General features: G+C 39.9%; 1 non-coding gene across 1 annotated transcript; it reads left to right on the forward strand.

The window, feature by feature from the left end:
- The first annotated feature begins 244 nt into the window (after nt 1–244).
- Nucleotides 245–318, forward strand: Trnat-ugu (transfer RNA threonine (anticodon UGU)). The gene has a single exon. It is a non-coding gene; the product is annotated as a tRNA-Thr (tRNA).
- Nucleotides 319–10,900: the final 10,582 nt, after the last annotated feature.

The following is a 10,900-nucleotide window of genomic DNA, read 5'->3' on the forward strand; positions in this document are numbered from 1 at the left end:
GAGAAAAGTTACTGTCTTCATATATATATAGTTAAAGGCTACCCAGCCATTGACCTTCGTCTGTGCGAATGCGCACAGGTTGCCCAAACTCTTACGGGAGTCGCCAAAGCGTGCACGAGTAATGAGTGAAAGGGCAAACGTCTATAAGGTACATTACGTATGTAGAATTGTGGACAGTTGGCAATGAGTGTCTCACGGGAAGCGTGCGAGGGATAAGTCCCTGCAGTCGCGCTAAACATGTCGGTCCTCGGTGGCTCAAATGGATAGAGCGTCTGCCATGTAAGCAGGAGATCCCGGGTTCGAGCCCCGGCCGGGGCACACATTTTCAGCTGTCCCCATCGAGGTATGTCAACAACACCTGTCGGCAGCTGAGGTTGTCAGTTAATCATCATTTATCCGAGTTTTATTTCTTTTCCCTGAACTTTAATTCCAATGAATCAATTAAGAAATATTAGCAGGACATTAGCAATGTAGCTATTAGTAAACATATGCCATCAGTTGAACGTATTTTCCGAAGCATTGGGGTTGAAAAACCAACTTTAGACACTGCATGCACATCCACATTCGAAACCATTTCACAATCAGAGTCAGTTTCACAACTTACGCGAAATTCTCCTCCAAGCACTGACCGATAGTGTGCTGCGCCTGGTACATTTATATTAGTCGTTTCAGCCACTAATCTGCTTGACACTGTGTCACCCAAACTGCCGTCAAACACTGTAGCAGTGTTTGGAACCGTAGGAACATTCGCCACATCATGTGCATCAGAATCTCCTCCACATTCTGAATCTTCTTCGTGCTCTTCTTGTAACAGCATCCCAGCAGTTCATTACACGATAAACCAGAACCTTACATGCTATGGAACGATAATACCTCCATGACGTCGTTGTTATAGATTCAAAAGAAATATTCACGAATGCCTATATGAAACTTTTAAATATAAATTCAAAGCAGAAAAGAATAAATAACTTGCCTATTACATTCTAGTGTGTGCATAAACTGTAAAACTATAGAAAACAACTAATAATTAATAAATAATATGCCTATCGCGTTCAGATGTGTGCATAAACTGTATTCGTCATGTGACTTATCTTCACTAATCATCCTAGATGTGTACTGTCAGACGAAATAACTTACATTTTCTCGGCAGCTAATATCTTCGAGATTGTTTGCGAAAAAGTATTATCTGTAACATTCATTCTTCATTAGAAGAAGCATTTCACAATATACAATAAGCATAACCGGATGTAATTAGGAACTGAATTCACGACAGTATCTTTGTGTCAGATACGGCGCAGAATAAGACGAACTGCAGATACGCTTACAAAGGACTCACGGTTTTTACACTTTGTAATGTAGAGAATGTTATCGTGAATAAAACTTCCCGACTTTTATATCAGAAGATATCGGAAGAGTTAATCCAGAGGTGAGATATACTAGCTAAACACAAAAGCAGCTTTGAAAACCAGTTCTTGAAATGTCACTCGTAAAGATCCGTACCAATACTCATTTGTTCGCAGATATCTCAAGACTGTCGAACCTGGAAACATAGATATGTTATTCAATCTTAACAGAGGAAATACTATGAATGTATTAACAACACTACAATCGATTGCTTGTAGTAAATAATGTAATAAACATCATTTAGGACCAGTGGTATAATGTTTACCAGTTTTACTTCTTATCTTCTTCTTTGTGCAAGTTTTCTACACCATGCGCCGTCTCTCGCATCCAAGTTTCGATTCCATCTATCCTCCAATCCTGTTCCTGCGTGGACCTATCCTGCATCGCACGCCTTGCTCCATCGTTCCTATGTAGCCGGTGTTCCCCTCTTTTTCTTGTTTTAGAGGTCTCCAGTGTCATATTTTGGAGGCCCATCTTTCCCCTGACATCCTTCTAACACGTTGTTAGGTGTTTATTTTCTGTTGTGTCTACAATATTTTTTTAACTCCCATACATTCTCGTAGCACTTCATTTCTCATTTTGTCTCTTCTTTTTACTTCACTACTTCATCTTCAAAACTCATTTCCATCGCCTTTAATTTCTTCTCATTGGCCCATAAGCCTTCCCAAATTTGAGCAGAAACAGAACAATGCTCTCTATTATAGTTTCGTGTATCTTCCTTTTCACAGCTTTTTACGTTGTTTTATTTCTACCGACGGAGTGTTACTGCTTGATAGCCACATTTACCTTTTCTATTCTGCGCTTTATTTCCTCATTGCTTCAACCTTTATCCGAAGTGATTGTCCTTAAATATTTATAGCATCGATAAAACCTTATTATAGATTCATCATCCAAAACGAGATCTCTTCCTATGTCTGCTTGTACTATTTCTTAGTCTTTCTTTATATATAAGGAACATCCTCTTCTTCCTCGATGAAGATGACTGTCACCGAAATTTAGGGAGAACAGGATGTCATCAGCTACTCTAATTTCCTTGTATCTGTTCTTCCTTTTCCAATTTTTCAGTGCATCGTTCAAAAATACTTTAAAGAGGGTAGGTGCTAAGCTGCATCCTTTTGTCCATCCTCTGATAAACTTAAGTTTCTGTAACAGTAACTTCCCATCTTTAACACGGGAGGTATTTCGGCACACTGCTTGTACATAGCATGTACAGATGTTCTGGTTTTAAATTGTTTCTCAGATCCCAAATTTTACTTACGGGGTTAATGTTATGAACTTTATTTCTCATAACCTTTATTTTCTACGTATTGACTGGGACAAGGAGATTAAGGCATGTGCGCATTCTTCTCTTGAAAGCATGAAATTTTTTTGTTCTCGTTTGACGTTTCTTGCAACGCACCAACGATCTAAACCGTCTTTTTACAAACACTACGCGCCTACATGGAAGCAGCAGAAGCGTATATAAAAGTGCTGTGAATTCACAACATGTAGTCTATTACTCTGTGGAAGTGTAGCGAGGAGCGGTATTGAAAATTTTTGGAAAGGACTAGGCATGTGAAGGCATGGGAAATTGGAATTCCTCGTCTGTGGCTGGCGCCGAACTTGGTTCATACACTTCCGCGCGCTATTTTCGGTCCAGGATGCGCCCTTCCGCAGGCACTAATTAAAGACTTTCCGAGTCCGGCGCCCCATATTAATTCAGCGGTCTAACAGCGCTGGGTCTGTCGATACTTCGATTTTCGTGAACACTGCCAGCGAATCTGTCCCTCAAAACCTCCGCTTCTAACTGCTCCAATTTCTTCCAGTCACTAGTCTCATCAAGTATGGACTCAAATGCACGATTCAGAGTTGAATAATAATATTCCAGTTCAACAATATTACCTTAGGTGCAAAGAGTCGTTAAAGGGAAAAATGCAGCGCTGGTCCAAAATCTCTATAAACCCTACGAATGACGTCATTTTTCAGTTTATGCTGTACCTGTCCTCATTGTGGTATTGTAGTTTCGGCTCAGTTGCCATTATTAAGCTTCTAGAAATAAAAAAATACAACATATGAAGTGTAAATAATAGGAGATCAACAGTATGTACAACATTCTTTTGTATGTCCAGTCTTTTAGCAACTGGTCTCTATGACGACGGCCGTTTACTATCGTGTCAAATAAATAAAAACACAGTTGATGGTTGGAGTGCTGACACATTATCTGCGCATCCAGTATAGCTGGCAACTGATGTGTCATGTATGGGTATCATACCAAGCTGTATCGCATCAGAAACAGCCTGAAGATGACACACTGAAGCGTTGAAACTGGTAGCGATAAAATAAAATCATAAGGACGGCTGTAGGTGTTTTTATTTATCTGTCACGTATGTACAACAAGTATGTCAACAGACATACACGCAAGATTCGAGGTTTGAAGCCATTCATTAAAAAGGTGCCTTTGAATTTATTCTTTCTTACGTGATATCTGAGTCGATGTTTCGTCATTGTATACCTAAGTTATCGACTGCTAATCCTACTACAGTGTTTGGCTGTAGCGGATTCTTCAGAGATTTGGTGAGTACACCATGCCTGCGCGCCTGAGCTGAGTCGAAGCGTTCCCCGACGAACGCGATGCAAATATCTCTAGCTCTGTTTTCGGATTTTTGTGGACGACTTACCGTAGCTTCTTTCTCAGGGCATGTATGAGTTGACGCTATCTACTGGGTTGAGTTTTAGTACAACGGCCGTTCCCAAGCTGCAAATTATAGGGAATATGGCGAGATTGTGGTGTTGCTTGTGCAGCTTGGGATAACGTTTCGTTGGCAACGCTTTCAGACCGATACACGCACTCGTGTCCCTACAAAAGCTTCTGTGGTACAAAGAGAGAGGACTTGTTCCATGCTCGTGCTGCAGTACTAGTATTTCGCTTGTCAGTCTGTGAGGTTATTGTATTCATCATATTTCCACTTATTTAACATTCTTCCGAGGACTCTAGTGTGCGTATTCTTCTGTTCTAATTCTTACGTGTCGTAACACCAAAAAATAATTAACGTAGAGTAATGAAATTTCTGAAATACGTATTTCTAGGTAACATATGTAAGTGATTAACACTGCAAGATCATAGTTGAATATAAATGCGAAATGAGCCATGGCAAATGTGAAATGATGGTACATTAATAACCGGTGTAACTGCCAAAATGTCGAATACTTGGATGCAATCCTGAATACATTGTACTGTACAGGTACGTCAGTTTGTGGGATGAAGTGCCGTGCTTCTTGCACTTTGTCAGTCAATACAGGGGCGTTAAATGTTGTTTGTGAATGACGCTGAAGTCGTCGTTCCACATGTGCTCGACTGGAGACAGATCTGGTGATCGAATAGCCCAAAGCATAATGACACTCTGTAGAGCATGTTGGGTTTCACAGTGGTATGGAGGTGGGTAAAAACCCCCTGAAGTTCCGTTCATGAATGGCAGCATAACACGTGAAATCACTTGTCTGATGTACAAATTTGAATTCTGGTGCGTGGAATAACCACGATAGTGCTCCTGCTGTCATACAGGTTGGTTTCAGCCGCTCAACTGACTGCCGAGGCAGAACCAGCTTTCACCAGAAAACACAACAGATCTCTCCATTGAGCTCTCGCTTGACACCAATGAAGTCACAAATGGCGGTGCTTTGGGGTAGGAGGAATGCACGCTACATGGCGTCTTGTTCGGAGCATTCCTTGAAATAACCGATTTATAACAATTCGTTAAGCCACTCTGGTGTCACCTGTGGCTCAGACTGCTGCAGCAGATGCTGTACGATGCACCAGAATCATACGCTGAACACGATGGTCTTCCCTCTCGGTAGTGCCAAGTGGCCGTTCGGATCCCGATCTTCTTTCAACTGTACATTCGTGTGACCATTCCTGCCAGAAAGCACGTACAATCACTTTAATTCCTGCCAAGTTTTCCTGCAGTATCGCAGAAGGAAAACCCAGTTACTCGTAGCCATAATAAACGACTTCCTTCAAACTCAGTGAGATGCCGGTAATGGCATCTTTGTCACCTTAAAGGCATTCTTGGCTAACATTAACTCACCACGTTCAATCTCAAACCTAACTTACGCTCAGCCTTTACAGCGTGTATTTAAAGCATACCTGATTTGCATCCTCATAATGGCGCTACTAGAGAAATTGTTATGCGACTGGTGCAAAATTTTAATAAGCATCATATTTTAGATGTAGAAACACGCCTAACAGCTCCCAGTTATGTCGCACTACCCGATCTTGGTCTTTCGGTTTTTTCCGTCAGTGTATAACGTCTGTCGCTGCTTATTGGATTACTTATTAATAATTAGTAGCTTCATTGAAACATCTTCGGTCTATGTTGTCCACCAATTATTCACAAAGTCTATAAGTTTTATGAACTATAAACACATGCTCTTGGTACTTAAGATGCTACATGATTTGAGAACAATCTTTTCACTGTATTCTGTGTTCAGCGGAGTTATTCGTCAGATTGGAGGCAACTGCGATAAAGCAGAAATATTTTGAACACCTAGCGTACTTTTACAGCTCACAAGGCATGGTGTTGTTGGTTGATATTTTGTGTTTCCTCATATTCTGTTCTTTTATGGGCAGACATTAGGCTTTCAGTGTGAGGTTATACATATTCATAGCACGTGACCTGCCTACAAAACCACGGTCAAACAGTGTTAATAATGATTCTTGACTCAAAATTACGCATAAAAGGGGCAAGTTTCTATGTCATTTTACCGTGGTTGCATATTTCATATACTCACTTTAGTTCAAGGCAAGAGGTTTCAATGTCATACTACGCCATAGAAACAAATTAAAAATAATGACTTTTTGGTAAGGCTATGTCACGCATGACGGAAATGCAGTCAACGACTGCAATTTGTGGAATATAGATGTAGGTTAAAGTCAGTCATCGAGGGTTAGAGATAACGTAAGACGTCAAAGAGTAACTAGTCAAAGCACGATATTATTTTGCATACTGTAATCTTGAGCGGACCATGTTGCGATGAGCAGAAATATCCATCATATTTTGAACATCACATCATATTTTGTACATCACAACAGAGATTTACATAGCTAAGTATTATCGTTGCTAGTTAAAATAAAAGCCTATATCTAAAAATTCTCTCATGCTTGACGTTTCTGAGGTACGTTTCTTCGTTGAGTATAGGATTTGGCTATTCCTTGAAGAGATTATGAATCCGAATTTCCTATAGAGCGTCCAATTAACTACGGTTCGATGTCCTACTGAGTACGTTCAAAGATTTCTCAATGCTGCTGGTATTACAATTGTAATTATGGACATTTGCGCTAAATGAGGATTTATAGTTCTCAGTGTTTGTGTGTTCTCTGAATCTGATGGAGAAACACCAGCCCAATACCCCAAATGGAGATCATCACAGTCACCACATTTGATTCTACAAGTCCCTGACTGCGTAAAAGATTTATTTGATTTTTTTATTTTATTCTTTTTATGGGTTGCCTAACTACTTCAGTCTTCAGCCTAAATTTAAGAAATACAAATCAACGTATCATGCAGTCTCTCTCATTGATAACAGCAGCTGACTCAATAACCATCAAAGGTGACAAGGTGTTATTACTTTTAACCTCTTTGTCGTAATATGCTATCGGATCTTGTAAGTATGCCAGTGTAAACACACAGCAATTTTTTGTACATACAGTTGTTCTCTATGTTTTTCTGGATATGTTCAGCTATATCTTTGTATGTGCTAGACAATGGTACACAAACCAAAGGTTGAACAGCAAAATTAAATATTGACAGCCAAAAAGAAAAATGATGGCATTTAAAGAATTTATACAATTGTTTTGTAGTTCTGTAACATTCTGTGTATTCTTCATTGGAAAACTTCTCTTTAGCCTTACTGGGCACTGAATAACCATTGTTCTAGTGGAGTGCAGTCTTTTTTAAAACGATTTTTGACGTTTTCGAATACAGACTTTTATTCACAAATGTCTTGATTGCATTTGGTGGGGTTAATAACTTACATATTAATTTTTAGGACCAAAGACATGTCGAATGTATTTACAACCGCCATTCTTGATGCTTTAGATGAAGATGATCTAAACAGGACGAAATTGAACCGTAAGCATTAAAGGAGCCACCAGCTTGACTGCATTACGTGAGGAAGGAAAACAATTTGCACAGATATTAAAGATGGAATTTGAGGTTCTATTTAAGTCTTCAGAGAGTTATCCAGCTACCCTGCTAACACAACACAGAATCCCAACCGGGAGTGAATCATCAGTGTACTGTAAACCATAAGGCATATAGCACTGTCTACAAACACTGATAGAATTCATTAACAAAATGTTACATGATACTATTACTGAATCATATTCCAGTCTGTGGGCTGCAACGATTGTGATCACACCAAAGAGGAGCCTGGATGGAAATCAGGCTTACTGGTGTAATGTTGTTGCATTAATTTGTTCTGAAAGCGGCGCTGATAGACAATAAAAGCGGGTTAAAAGCTGTGAGCTGTCTGGGAAGTTAACCTTGCATTACTGAGCAACTGTTTCACCAGTATCCAGTCTAGCTTACCAAATTCTACATCTATACTCCGCGAGCCACCTTACGGTGTGTGGCGGAGGGTACTTATTCTACGACTATCTGATCCCCCCTTCCCTGTTCCATTCACGAATTGTGCGTGGGAAGAACGACTGCTTGTAAGTCTCCGTATTTGCTCTAATTTCTCGGATCTTTTCGTTGTGATCATTACGCGAGACATATGTGGGCGGTAGTAATATGTTGCCCATCTCTTCCCGGAATGTGCTCTCTCGTAATTTCGATAATAAACCTCTCCGTATTGCGTAACGCCTTTCTTGAAGTGTCCGCCACTGGAGCTTGTTCAGCATCTCCATAACGCTCTCGCGCTGACTAAATGTCCCCATGACGAATCGCGCTGCTTTTCGCTGGATCATGTCTATCTCTTCTATTAATCCAACCTGGTAAGGGTCCCATACTGATGAGCAATACTCAAGAATCGGTCGAACAAGCGTTTTGTAAGCTACTTCTTTCGTCGATGAGTCACATTTTCTTAGAATTCTTCCTATGAATCTCAACCTGGCGCCTGCTTTTCCCACTATTTGTTTTATGTGATCATTCCACTTCAGATCGCTCCGGATAGTAACTCCTAAGTATTTTACGGTCGTTACCACTTCCAATGATTTACCACCTATGGCATAATCGTACTGGAATGGATTTCTGCCCCTATGTATGCGCATTATATTACATTTATCTACGTTTAGGGAAAGCTGCCAGCTGTCGCACCATGCATTAATCCTCTGCAGGTCCTCCTGGAGTACGTACGAGTCTTCTGATGTTGCTACTTTCTTGTAGATAACCGTGTCATCTGCAAATAGCCTCACGCAGCTACCGATGTTGTCAACTAAGTCATTTATGTATATTGTAAACAATAAAGGTCCTATCACGCTTCCCGGCGGTACTCCCGAAATTACCTCTACATCTGCAGATTTTGAACCGTTAAGAATGACATGTTGTGTTCTTTCTTATAGGAAATCCTGAATCCAATCACAAACCTGGTCCGATATTCCGTAAGCTCGTATTTTTTTCACTAAACGTAAGTGCGGAACCGTATCAAATGCCTTCCTGAAGTCCAGGAATACGGCATCAATCTGCTCGCCAGTGTCTACGGCACTGTGAATTTCTTGGGCAAATAGGGCGAGCTGAGTTTCACATGATCTCTGTTTGCGGAATCCATGTTGGTTATGATGAAGGAGATTTGTATTATCTAAGAACGTCATAATACGAGAACACAAAACATGTTCCATTATTCTACAACAGATTGACGTAAGCGAAATAGGCCTATAATTATTCGCATCTGATTTATGACCCTTCTTGAAAATGGGAACGACCTGCGCTTTCTTCCAGTCGCTAGGTACTTTACGTTCTTCCAGCGATCTACGATAAATTGCTGATAGAAAGGGTGCAAGTTCTTTAGGATAATCACTGTAGAATCTTAAGGGTATCTCGTTTGGTCCGGATGCTTTTCCGCTACTAAGTGATAGCACTTGTTTTTCAATTCCGATATCGTTTATTTCAATATTTTCCATTTTGGCGTCCGTCCAACCAGACTAACATTAATTATAATCTTTTAATCGTCATACGACAACCGGTGATATATATATATATATATATATATATATATATATATATATATATATATATATATATATATAAAGAGAATTTAAATAAAAAGAAATAAATCAGTTTATATTTGGAAATTTATTTTAACATTTATCATTAAAATTTCAGCACATTAAACTTGATTCATAACTAAACTGGTGCCTTATTTAGGATTGTGAAAATGTGAGTTTGTAATCTTACGGAAGACATCAAATATGGAGCCAAGATTGGGAGACTGCATACAACACTGCATTCATAAAATAACACATGAAGCACGTTGAAACATATGCAAGAGGAAATTAACCACAACCAACCGATTCAATATTCGCCCAAAGAAGTTATGTTCGTAGCGCAATCCTGTCCGTCACGTAATTACCACACACTGGTATACTAAAATCATACTAAATCTCTGTGAAATCTTCCCGAAAAGAATAGCTGAGGGCTACTTTGATGATTACACCACATGCTTCACGTGGTCAACTTGGTAATTAAAATAAATTAGATCGAAAAGCAATTTACAAAAGAAAAACCTCGAACTGGTTACTATCGTCTTACTATTAACCTGATGGGTCAAACAATTGTATAACCATGTGGTACTGGTCTCACAAAGTACACCCCACGTGGGTTGAAGATAAAGAAAAGTTGCTATATTGAAAAATATTGCCAAGACGAGACGTTATAATCTCACGCACATTCGCATTTAAGATAGATGATCCAAATTAGAGTTACTGATCAACACGTGGTTCCACTTTACTTACAAAGTAGTGACAAAGCAACTACCGGAATATATTCTGAACTTCACACTCGAATTACACTGCGTTGCAAATTAAGATAACATTAGATATTTTAGAGCTAAACCTGAAATAAGGGTGATGAAATTTTCAGTTAGGCTGAACGTAAGAAATCCGTTGTCCTACGGACTTAGCAGACTCACGCTTAGCCGCAGATCTTACCACTTCAGGCGCTCGCCGCGGACAGACTGCCCTGGGCACCTACCGAGCGTGCTTAACAGATACAAACGGAAGTGACCAGAGAGGCCGCTTCCTATACCAACATGACGAGGGATGGAAATCAGGTTTACTGGTGTAATGTTGTTGCATTAATTTGTTCTGAAAGCGGTGATGATAGACAATAAAAGCGGGTTAAAAGCTGTGAGCAGTCTGGGGAAGTTGCTCAGGCAACTGTTTCAATAGGTATCCAGTCTAGCTTACCAAATTCCCAACCATACTAAGAATAGAAATCTCTCTGCTTTTAGAAAGTGTAGCTACCTGTTCTGAAGTTGGTCCTACTGTTCTCTAGAAGACAGGCTTGTCTGCTACCATCAA

Source organism: Schistocerca serialis, chromosome 5 (assembly GCF_023864345.2).
Source record: "Schistocerca serialis cubense isolate TAMUIC-IGC-003099 chromosome 5, iqSchSeri2.2, whole genome shotgun sequence".
Taxonomy (NCBI): Eukaryota; Metazoa; Arthropoda; class Insecta; order Orthoptera; family Acrididae; genus Schistocerca; species Schistocerca serialis.